Source organism: Vombatus ursinus, unplaced genomic scaffold, assembly GCF_900497805.2.
Source record: "Vombatus ursinus unplaced genomic scaffold, bare-nosed wombat genome assembly UNPS02014863.1, whole genome shotgun sequence".
Taxonomy (NCBI): Eukaryota; Metazoa; Chordata; class Mammalia; order Diprotodontia; family Vombatidae; genus Vombatus; species Vombatus ursinus.
In genome coordinates, this window is record NW_020954641.1 from 11,664,402 (window position 1) to 11,677,151 (window position 12,750).

The 12,750-nt window shown below is 40.7% G+C and overlaps 1 protein-coding gene and 1 long non-coding RNA gene across 2 annotated transcripts in view; one reads left to right on the forward strand and one right to left on the reverse strand.

Annotated features, from left to right (window-relative positions):
* The window catches only part of SLIT3 (slit guidance ligand 3), a 722,516-nt gene that overhangs the window by 551,411 nt on the left and 158,355 nt on the right, over positions 1-12,750 (forward strand). The gene's annotated exons all lie outside the window — the stretch shown is intronic.
* Positions 2,478-9,187, reverse strand: LOC114027826. The gene is made up of 3 exons (XR_003567295.1): positions 9,150-9,187; positions 8,301-8,446; positions 2,478-3,347 (listed from the first exon to the last, which is right to left on the reverse strand). It is a non-coding gene; the product is annotated as an uncharacterized LOC114027826 (long non-coding RNA).

Genomic DNA, 12,750 nt, shown 5'->3' on the forward strand with positions numbered 1-12,750 from the left:
TTTTTAAGGAATTTTACAATATACAATTTTACAATATTTTACAATATATTTTTAAAGAGCTTATAATGTAAGTGTGAGTTAGTAGAAGGGAGCACTTTTGTTGTTGTGTTGTTAATAATAATTACAATAGATCAGTATTCCATAGGATCCATGATTTCATCAGTATAGGTATTCACTCCAGAAAGAGACAGGTCACAGGCCCTCTGCATTTTAAGGGCTGGTCTTTGTGAGTTGCTGAGTCTGAAATAATATATAATCCAGTGGCCAACCTTCTAACAATGAACCTTCAAATGTAGCTGAGCTGGTCTTCTGATAAGACATCTAGCTAGTCTGTCACTGGGCCCATACTTGAAACCTTTCCAGCTTGGCCAAGGCCCAGCCAGGATCTCTGCTCTGTTTAATACAGCCTTTGAAAACCCAGTGTCATTTCCATTCCACAGTGAGGTACCAGAGAAGAACTTTAGTAAAAGAACTGATATTATTACCAAAGCTAAGACTACCAGAGTACATGGAGATTACTTTGCTTTGGAGAGTTTTACTTAGTATTTATTTATATGCCTCTCTTAAGTACTCCTTATCCCCTAATAACAACTATTGAAAGTGTCATTAAGAATAATCCTTTAAAAATAATCCAACTGAATAGAGGGTATCTGAGATGAGATTTAATTGGAGAGGTGGTAGGAAGAGGAAACTAAGGCGTTTAACTACATTTTACTATATACAAACATTTAAACAGAACCTGAAAATCCCAGCATTCAGAGATATATTCCTGGAGAGATCTACCTGCTGTATTATACCTGGAAAGTTTTCCTTATGGATTTTTTTTATTTAGTCTTAAAAAACATTCGTTTGATAAAACCTTTAAACCACCCAATCATTTAGCAGAGAGTACAAAATTTTAAAGGGTTATAGTTCAGAGTAAAACCATTGAATCTTGGATTGGTAAGGGACCTCGCTGAGCCCCTCATTTTATAGATGAAGCGCAGAGAGAAGTGACTTGCCCAGACAGCTCAGTCGGCAGAGCCTGCCCTCCTAAATAATGTTTCCCTGCTTCTTCAGGTACACTGTGTGGTCCCTCTACCCTCCACTACTTGGGGTCTACATAGAATCTATCACGATTCGATTTCCATTCCTCTTTCAGTCCATTTAATTGTCCAGCTATGTCCATTGAGGTTATTCTTTCATGTTAAACACTTCACATATGCCCTCTCTGCCCTTTGTAGTGTGTTACCTATGGTGTCATATAGGAAGAACTTTGCCACTAACTTTCTCTGTGACCTCAGGAAAGATACTTGACCTCTCAATGCCTCAGTTCCCTCTTTGTTGTTTCCAGTTGGACTGGAGCACCCATAAGGTTTCTCGCAGTTCTGAATTCCATAGAATTTTAGACTAGAAGAAGCCTCAGAAACCACTTAATCTAATCCATCCTGAGACATAAATCTCATCTGCCTCCTCTGGCATTAGGGAACTCACTGCTGCATGAGGTTTTTCATTCAATGTTTCATCATTGGGAACTTTTCTCTGATATAAAGTGGTGCTTTCCACTTATTGATCCTAGTTTACCTTCTGGAGTCAAGTTAAATAAGCACAATATCTCTTTTATACATAATGTTTTAAATATTCAAAGATGACATTCATGCTCCCCTACCCAAGTCTATTCTTCTCCAGGGTAAATATCCCCATCCTTATATGGGTAATTTTGATCCCTTCACCATCCTGAACATCCTTCTTTCTATGTACTCCAGTTTATTGTAGTGTTTACAATTTGGTCCTAATAACTTTGGTAGGACCTATTGATGCTCCAGCTTCTATTTTTATAAGTGATGGCATCGAATAGGGAAAACTGGCTTCTCATTGATCCCCTACTTACAGCACATTCAGCAAAGGTACTCCTTGATTCAAGGCAGTCATACCATTCTAAATTTTACCATTGGGTTGTACCTCCTTTCAGGACAAATGAGAGTATAGGAGCATAAATTTGGAGCTGGAAAGGACCTTAGAGGCCATTGTAATCCAACTTCCTCCCCGTTTTACAGATGATGAAAAAACTGAGGCATTGTCCAAACTATTAAGTAGTTTGTCCAAGGTTACAAAGCTAGTAAGTGTCCAAGGTGAGATTTGAACCTGGGTCTTCCTTACTCCAAATCCAGCACTCTGTCGATTACACCACAGTGATCTCTGAAAATGCATCTGGCCTTTTGGAAACAATAGAAGTCATGAATAAAAACAGTGTTAAGAGTGAAAGAAACCAAAAGATGGAGAGATCCAAAATTTTATTTTTTTCTATTTTTCATATTTTACATTTTAAAATACCTATAGAATTACCTTTTATTTTTAACAAAGAAATCAATTGGTTGAATAGAAGCAGGTTTTCACTAATCATAATCTAGTTTAAAAATTTATAATGAATCACAGATAAGACCTCCTATTAAGGAGTCATTCTCATCCAAAAAAAAAAAGAACCTAAATTGGCAATTGATTGTTTTTATTTATTTCTGTAGGTTTTACATGACACCTGGAGAACATTTAAAATGTTACTTGGCGGTGAGAGCTCTGTGTTTAAAAATAACGCTCACCCAGTGCCAAATCACTTTCGAGTTGGGTACAAATATTGAGACAAAAACCCCAGCTGTTATTGCTTTGGCTGCTAATTTGAGGTGTCAAATTAGAACCCGACTGCTATACGTCAGTGAATAAGGCCCCTTGTGAGATCATTATGTTTTCTAACAGTTGAGAGTAATGGATTAATCAGTGCAGCATCAGTTGCTTTCATTATATGCCCACACAGTGGTTATGAGCTTTAATTTAAATGGTCCTCAGAGAGATCAAAGAATTTAGTAAACTGCAGCACCCAGGATATAGGCTAAAATAAGAGGCTGAGTGAGAGGCATCTCCACACTCCTCCCATTGCAGCTCCAAAAGTCCCATTGACTGCTTTTGACCACCAGACCCAAGGCAGAATCAGGGGAGCCTGGGTAAGAGAGAATATTCCCTGTTAGCCCACTGCTGAGACAATTCCCTTCTGTGTATAATGTAGGCAGACAGGAAGGGACTTAGTTATGATGCTGACGAATTTTGTTGCTCAGCATTTGGGTTGAGCACAGCCCTTGCCCATGGGAATAGACAGTACATTACAATACGATGAAGGTTTATTAAGCACCTACTGCAGAGAGCAGAGCAGACAGTTCGTATAAGAATGGTGTGATCCACCCCCTGCCTGCTGAAAAACAGAAGAGAGTTCACGCTCGAGCTGTGTCCATGCCAATTAGGTTTTCTTGAAAGATACGTTCTTCCTCTTCCCCTTTTAGAGTTTGCGAAGGCCTTCAACAAGGGCAGGCAACTGGCAGCTTAGGGAGGAAATAAACAGTAACAATAATGTTATTTATATACTGCTTTACAGCTGACAAAATGCTTTCCAAAAAGGTTGGGTGTGATATAGGGTAATGAATTGACTTTGTATGGAAAGAAGAATGATGCAGGGGAAAAAAATAGTAACTAGATTAGGAGTCAAAAGACCTGGGTTCTAGTTCAGTCCAACTCAATAAGCATTTATTAAGCACCTAGGATGTGCTAGGTACTAGGTTACCAAAATAAAATGAAAACCTGTTAAGGAGCTTACATTCTATTGGGGATGGGGTAGGTAATAACATACATAAATAGATACATACATACATGTTGTTGAGTCATTTTTCAGTCATGTCTGACTCTTTGTGACCTCTTTTGGGGTTTTCTTAGTATTTCCTTCTCCAGCTCATTTTACAGATGAGGAAACTGAGGCAAACAGACTTAAGTGACTTGCTCAGGGTCACACAGTAAGTATCTGTAAGTATCTGAGGCCAGATTTGAACTTAGGAAGAAGAGTCTTCCTGACTTGAGGGCTGGCACTCTATCCACTGCACCACCTAGGTACCCCACATACATACATACGTACGTACATACATATGTACAAAAATAATTCAAGGAAAGAGTGCTTATAAGCTAAACTCTGCTACTTACTGACTACATGAAATTGTACTATTCACCTTGCTTTTTAGTTTCTCTGTCTGTGAAAAGGAAAGAATAATGCCTACCCTGCTTTCCTCACTGGATTATTATAAAGATCAAAAGACATAATGTATGTTGTAATGCTTTATAAATGATAAAGTCCTATTACCCATCAACCAATCAAGCATTTATTAAGCATCAACTATATGCTGGGCATTGGACACAAAGACAAAAATGTCATCTCCTTGCCCAGGAGGAGGTTACTACATTCTATAAGAAGAGACAGGATGTACATATCATTATGTAGAAAACAAATACAAGGTTATTATTTTTGGTGGGGCAGGATTACCTATTATCAGCGCAAAGTGTTTTTGTAGTTATTGTTATTCAGAAGCAGGCAAGTTGCTGGCAGTGAGGAGGAAAGACTTGATATTGGGCTAGTGTCCTGGGTCTAGAGGAAGAGTAGCGATACTCTTTCCTCAACTCAAACTGGTCCCTCTTGCATGCGATCAATAGTGCAGCCTCAGCAAAGAATATACATTCTGTATGCATTCTAATGGAGCTGACTCAGCACAGTAGCATGAAGATGATTTCTAGGCAGGGAGGATGGTAGTGCTGGGACTAATGGCCCACACTCAGGAAGGAGCCTGCAGACCTTGTTTCATGGCGCTTCTGGCGATCAGCTGCCTCTGTTGGGATCTTTGCTGATCATAACTCACAGGAGAGGATAGGGAAAAGTCTTCACAAGCGTTTCCTATGCCCTTATCATGCAGTGGGCAGAGTGCTCAGGGCTGAGGTACAAAGAAAGGTCAAAATAGTCTCTGCCCTCAAGGAGCACACATTTTGTTAGAGAAGACAGCATGTGAAGAAGGGTGCAGGGGATAGAGCCCTGGGCCTGGAGTCAGGAAGAACTGAGTTCAAATTCAGCCTGAGGAATTCACTAGCTCTGTGACCCTGAGTAAGGCAGTTATCTTCTGTCTGCCTCAGTTTTCTCATCTGTAAATTGGGGATAATAATAACACCCACTTCCTAGGGTTGTTGTGAAGATCAAATGAAATAATCATTGTAAAACCCTTAGAGGGTTTTATTCTGAGTACCTGGCACATAGTAAGTGACATAAACATATGTATGTGTGCGTGAATGCACGCATGCATGCATGTATGTATACACACATATATACATATACACATAAATATGTGTATGTGTAATATTTACATGTTATATGTATAATGTGCTACATACATAATGCACACACACACACAGAGTCAACAAAACTTATTAGCATCAGATCATCCTTCCTCTCTGCCTCCATTATACATACATGAGAATAGCTTCAGCAGTGGGATAATAGGAGCACTTTCTCTAAACTGAAACTCTCTAAATCAATATCTATCTATAGCTAATATTTATATAGCATATGTACATATATACACATAGACACATGTGTCTATGTGTATGTATGCATGCATGCATGCATATATGGTCATGTCAGAGAGAGCAGCTGTGAGGTGGTGCAGTAAATAGAGTGCCAGGTCTCAAGTCAGGAAGACCCATCTCCCTGAGTTCAAATCTGGCCTCGGACACTTATTAGTTGTATGACCCTGGGCAAGTCACTTACTTCTGTTTGCCTCAGTTTCCTCATCTGTAATGAGCTGGAGAAGGAAATGGCAAACCACTCCATTATATTTGCCAAGGAAACCCCAAATGGAGTCATGAAGACTCAGACATGACTGAAACGACTGAATAACAGCAAAATCTCAGACAGAGGGGGAATAGAGAACAGAAACCAGAAAGAAAGATTTCTTGCAGAAGGTCAGTCAGCATTTATTAAGTGCTTACTATGTGTTAGATGTTGTGCCAAGTGTCAGAGATACAAAGAAAGATCCTGCTCTCCAGAAGCATGGGGGAGATATCATGAAAACAACTATGCACCAGTGCTATGTATACAGGCATAATTGGGGGTAATAACTGGAGAAGGTGGGATTTGAGCTGAGTCTTAAAGGAAGCCAGGGAAATTGGGAAGCGGAGATGAGGAAGGAAGGCATCCCAAGGACAGGCAACAGGCATTGAAAAAGTGGATGGAATTTTGTGTGCAAGGAATAGCAGGGCCAGGTCACAGGGTCATAATATTGGAGACAAATAAATATAAAAACCAGAAAAGAGGTGGGAAGGGGCCAGTTGTAAGGGCTTTACAGGCCAAACAGAAGGTTTTATGTTTGATCGTGGAGATTATAGCTTATTATAGATTACTATAAATTATATTAACTATTATACAATATATTATAGATTATTATAGATTTTATCTCTGAGTTTATTGAGTGGGGAGGGGGTGTGACATAGGTATGGATTATGGGAAAATCACATTGCCACTGAGAAGATGAATTGGTTTAAGAGAGACTATGGGTCTTGATGGTCCTACCTGTGAGAGGGGGCAGGATACAAAAAAGTTACCTCTGCCCATGAAGGGAAAGGGTCTTCAGGGGTCACCTTCCTCTGTGATGAGGAGCAGCAGGTTGTCTGTAAAACCTGTTCTTCCATGACCATTTTCCAAGGCAGAAGTCTTTGCATCCTAAGAGGCCAGGCAGCCTTCCTTGACCATTATCCAAATTCTAGGGCAGGAAGTGTTACCCAATTTTGGCAAGTCTCCTTTTGGTCTTTGTACCCTGGTGTTCCCATGGACCTTGGTATTCATAGGATTTTAGATTTAGAGTTGGAAGGGACCTTCAAGGTCAAGTTTGATTCCCTCATCTTAGAAACTGAAGTTCAAAGAGGTTGGGATCTGCCGGTAGTTACACAGCTAAGAAGTGTCTGAGGTAGGATTTGAAACCAAGGCCTTCCTAATTCCTGAGCTAGGAGTACCCTATTACACAACACTACTTCTAATTGAATCCTAGTATTCTGCTCTCTCCTATCTATTTTAAATTTTGCATTTGGGGGGTTCTTTTGGAGAGGGTGTTGTTTAAACTGGGAGGTTAGTATGGCTAACAGACCTCCCTTATTTCAGGCATTAAACTTCCCTGACTTTGTTACTTTGGTTGAGGGATGAGCCAACTAACCCAGGGAGGAAGATGAGGTCCAGCTAATCTTCCTTCCTTTCCCCCCTTCCCCTTACCCCCACTACACTGTTGCAGGCTCCTTCTGAACCTATAATACCCTATTCCAAAAGCTAAAAACAAAATTAAAAAGCTCCTGAAGCACCTAACACAACATCTCGCACATAGTAGGTGTCCACCAAATAATTTTTGTTTTGATGTTGATTTAGCCTCACTTATCTGAAGCGTGTACACTCCTAAGAATTGGAACTGAGCACGTTTAAAGTCCATTAGGGGAAGAACCACTGATGGACAGAACATACTAATTTTTTCCAATAATATACAGAATAGTGCATCTCCAGGCTACATATATGGGCAGAGGAGAGAATCTGGCTGCCTCAGGTTCTGAGAGCTGCCCAAAGAGGCTTTGAAATTTTGAATGTAAGAGAGACCCTCACTGTTTGGGCTTAGGCAAGAGCCATCTTCCTTCAACACAGAAACAAACTGGATAACCTACATGGGGGCCTGTCCAACCTTAGGAGTCTGTGAAAGGCCCTCGATTCCCAGCTGAACCTGGGAGCAGCCCAGAAGAATGGCAGGCAGGCAGGCTAGAGTGGCATCAGCTACAGATGCCCAGTTTTGCAATTATCCATTGCATGCACATAGATAATATTGTTGCATTAGAGCCAATTACATGGTGTTATGGACACACAACACACAGATTACACCCAGAGCCAGGAAAGCACACAATGATAAAGCAGTGGCCTAATCAGAGGAGACAGAGGGAAATGTCAGCCTTGTTAAGGCTGCCAGCGCCGAGGCTGCTCCAGCCAGGCCCAGATCCTCCAGATCAAAGATGTCTATCCTGAGCAAGATTAGGGAGCATCTACAGAACTAGGCAAATGAGCTCCTGGCATTCAGCAAGAGGGACCCAGAAGCTAGGATGGGAAAAGAAGCAAAGTTGGGACTCTTCAAGTGTAACTGCAGTTCACATCCCGAGAGAGCCAGCGGCTTGTTATTTGCAGGGTCCAAATCTCCTCCTCAAAGCTTCTACCAGTAGCCAAAAACACTGAGTGCTCCATATGATCTGTATTCAGCTCAATCAGTTTCTGGGAAGGGGAGAGTAGGCAGAGACAGAGATAGTAGACTATTTTGATCGCAGCTTTTTCCTTAGCTTGCTCCCCTCCCAAACCCGCTAACTACGTTGGGATTCTGTGCCGTTTCTGATGGTCTTAGCCTCCTCCTAACCCAGGCTCCAACCACGGGCCCATGTGTTTACCTTACCTGGCAGGTGAAGGCATCTCTGTATTCACCAAAGAGCCTTGTAGCTAGCCCATGGTCGGGTCTCCACTTGTAGCAATCAGAATAGGCGGGTTTCTTTTCTTCTTCCTTTTTGTTTTTGTTTTTTTCCGTTTCCAATAGGAAAGTTGCTGAGTAATTGCAGAGAGAGAGAGATAGGGACAAGGAGGGATCAAGAGAAAAGAGGAAAGAGAGAAGACACAGAAGGAGGAAAAAAATGGAGGGGAAGGAAGAGGAAGGAGGAAAAGGAAAGAGGGGGAGGAGGAAGATGAAAAGGGGAGGAAGGAAGAGAAAGAGGAGAAAATCAATTTAAAATCAAAATCAGGGTTTCCTTAGTCTGTGACAGTAGGTTTGGCCTGTATGTCCTTCCATGTCATGAATCATAGCTTATATGCAGGCTTGCACAGTAGTGCACTAAAGATGGGCCTTAGCCTAGTAAGCCTCGCACTATCACTTGTTTCATTGTATATCCTTGTAAAAGTCACCTATTATCTCTGGGCCTCTGTGGCTCCCTCCATAAAGTGAGGGTGATCATCCCTGCTCTTTCATTCTGAGCTGATATTTCCGCTAAGATTTTCAAAGGAAGGAGGGAGTTTCATACATATATACATTCATATATACGTTGATATTTACACACACACACACACATATATATATATATTTCATATATATATATATATATATATATGTATTTATAGGGCAGCTAGGTGGCACCATAGTGCATAGAGCACCAGGACTGGAGTCAGGAAGACTCATCTTCCTGAGTTCAAAACTGGCCTCAGACACTTGAACTAGTGTCATTTAACCCTGGGCAAATCATTTAACCCTGGTTACCTCAATTTCCTCTTCTATCAAATGAGCTGGAGAAGGAAATGGCAAACAGCTCTATTATCTTTGCCAAGAGAACTCCAAATGAGGTCATGAAGAGTCGGATGTGACTGAAACAACATACATACATACATACATATATCAAGAAGATATCACAGAATTAGAGAATTTTAGAGCTAGAGACAGCATCTAATTAATCCTTCCTTGACTTATAACTACACAATAAAAAAAATCATCTATCTCCTCATTGACTGGCATAGTCCTCAGCACACAGTAGGGCCTTAATGCTTGTTTAATTGAATTGATGAGTTGAAGTGACAAGCCCAAAATCACAGTATTAATTAGTGGCAAAGTCAAGGCTATAACCAATGACTCTTGATTCCCAAGCCAATAATTTTCCCTCTCTGCTGTAGTATCTTTGATTGTCCTCAATTATTGTTAATGAGTCAAATATTTTCTAGTGCCCCAAGTCACTCCATTAGTTAATTGTGTGCTAGTGAGAAGTTAACTCTTTCACAGCTTTAGGATAACATTTAGAGCAATGGAACAAAAAATAAACACATTATGATCAACCTTGGAGAAGAGTTGAGAAAATGCATATCACCTCCTTTCATTTAAGAGGTGGGAGACTGTTGGTGTGCGGGTATCACATATACTGTCCAAACAATTTCTGGAGTGGTCCAGTGAAGAGCTGGATTTGGAATCAGGAAAATTCAAGTTCAAATCTTACCTCAGACACTTTCTAGCTATGTCACCCTGATTCTCTTAGCCTCATTTTTTTCAACAGTCAAATGGGGATAATAATTGTACCTACCTCACAAGAGTATTGCAAAGATCAAATGAGAAAACATGTAAACCACTTTGAAAACCTTAAAGCACTAAACAAGTGCCAGATAGCATTATTATTATTATTATTATTATTATCAATTATTGTTTTATTATTCTCCTTTTTTTTTTAGTCTCTGTCACATGAAATGGCTTCCTTGGTAAAGGAAGGACACATTCAGAGACTGATGTGCAACAAAAACAAAAGACATGCAATAATAAATGTTGCAGCCAAAATGTCAATAAGCCTTTGTAACAGTCACAATTAATATATTAACAGTTCATGATTCTACAATGCTTTAAATTTTACAAAATCTTCCTCAAAATAGCCTTGTGAAATGGGTCATCAAGCTATTATCTCCATGTTACATATGAGGAAACTGAGGATCAGAGATACAATGCAGCCATGCTGGTATTACCAATGTTATAACCTCTGCCGAAATAATCTTTAAAAACAGGTTTAACCATGTCATTCCTCTGCTGAAAATCTTCAGGAGTTTATCATTCCCTCTAGGAAGAAATTTAAATTTCTCCCTCTACCATTGGAAGCCCCTTATAATGAGTCTCCTAGCTACCTTTCCAGGAGAGCTGATTGTTAACTTTTCAGTGTGAGCATTTACACCTTGGAAATAAGCAAGTACTACAAATCAGAGCTTGACTTTTTGTTTTGTTTCATCTAAACTTAAGAAAGTAATGGAGAAAATGTTAACACTGCAGATTACACTTTAAAGTATGCCATGGGTATTCCTTCCCCCTTCCCCCCCACCACTCCCAGAGAACCAGTTGTTAAACACTTACCAGCACACTACTGTCTAGAATCTAAGAGCAGGCACACCGAGCCATTCCACACTAATTTCTCCAACGGAGAGCAGCAAGCAGTGTGAAGGCTACAACACGTCGGGGTTACTGGAGAGGGGGCTTGCCCTAGGGACTGGTGACAGAGAATAATAGGAGGTGTGATATGTCCCCGATTTATCCACAAAACCACAGACACCAAGATTTGGAAGGATTTTCAGAGTTCTTTAGACTACACCTAAACACAACATATTGAAAAATCCCCTCAACAACATCAGCGAGAGGGAGCTCCCTCCCTCTCAAGATAGTCCACTTTTATTGTTGTTGTTCAACTGTGTTAGTCAAGTCTGACTCTCTGTGGCCCCATTTGGGGTTTTCTTGGCAAAGATACTGAAGTAGTTTGCTATTCCCTTCTCTAGCTCCTTTTATAGATGAGGAAACTGAGGTAAACAGGGTTAAGTGACTTGCCCAGGGTCACACACTTAGTAAGTGCCTGAGACAAGATTTGAACTCAGGAAGATGAGTCTTCCGGACTCCAGGCCCTGTGCTTTGTGCACTATGGCGCTACCTAGCTACTCCAGTCCACTTTCAGGTCATTCTCATTGTAAAGAAGCTTTTGCTGAACAGACAGCTAGCAGGCACAGTAGACTCAGGGGCAGCCTTAGCATAGTGAAGACATGAGTTCAAATCTTACCTCTTGACAGCTGTGTGACCACTTACCTTCTCAGTTCCTCACACACTTCATTAAACTATACCAACATTAGTGAATGGAATTTCTATATGGCAGTTGCCCCCATATCAATGAAATTCCAGGTCTGGACCAAACCTAGATCTGCCTTTTGTCTCTTCCTGCATGGCTCCTGCCATGTAGGGACCAAGCAGAACCAGAAACATTTCTCTTCTCTATGACAGGCCTTCAAATAATTGAAGACAGCTATCATGCACATTCAGCCCCTCACCTCCAACGTTTTCTTCTCCCCCACTAAACATCCTCAGTTCTTTCAACCACTCTCTATGAATTAATCTCCAAAACATGTGGGGATTCCAGATTGGGGTGTTTTTACGGTGCCATGGCAAACCAGAAGCAAAAGTGGGCTTCTTCCTCAGGTAAAATCTGCTAGAGGGATCAGCACTTGAGAGTTTAATTGTGGCCCCACCCCATAAGCCCCCACCACAAAATGCTGGTGGTTCTGAGTTGAGCAGGTCCAGGTGCCAAATCGTCAAAGTCTGAATACAGTGTTTTGCCATTTTGGTTCTGGCGTAATTGCTGTTATCGTAAATGCTTTATAGCTGTCATTATACCTCACATTTAAATATCAGTATAATAATATATTAATAAGTCATCTGTGCAGTGTTGCTGTCTACTATAGTTACAGTTGAAACCCAGTGTTTAATTGTACCATACATGCAGCCAAATTAGGGCCTGGCCGTTTGCTGGAGATCTCCCTGGGTTGTTTGGTAAATGCTATCACTGCAAATGAAAGGAGGGAAGACCAGAGGTTGGGGGTGAGGGGTGAGAGGAGAAGGTCTCTATTATTTAAAGGGACTGTAAGTCTTTGCATTTATGAGGTAAAGAAGCTATTCTAGTGAGCATCTGGCAGTCAGTCAATTTGGTTCAACACAACAAACATTTATTAGGCAAGGCACTGTGTGCGACACCACCAATGTTATTGATTGTGGATGTACTTTGGTAAGGGCTCTATGCTAAAAAGCAGAAAATAAAAAATGTAGTTATCTGTCTTTGGGGAATTCCCAAACTGATGGGGAAGGCAATAACATTTAGAGCTGGAAAGGATGTTACAAGTCAAGTTCAGCTTCTTTGTTTTACAGACAAAGAAACTGAGGTCCAGAGAGTTTAAGCAACCTTTCCAGGCTTATGCAAGCACAATGTGACAAAGCTAGGATTCACATTAGTTAATAAAGAAGCATGTATTAAGTGACTTCCACATATCAGGTACTACTGTACTAGGCAATGGAGAAAAAAAAA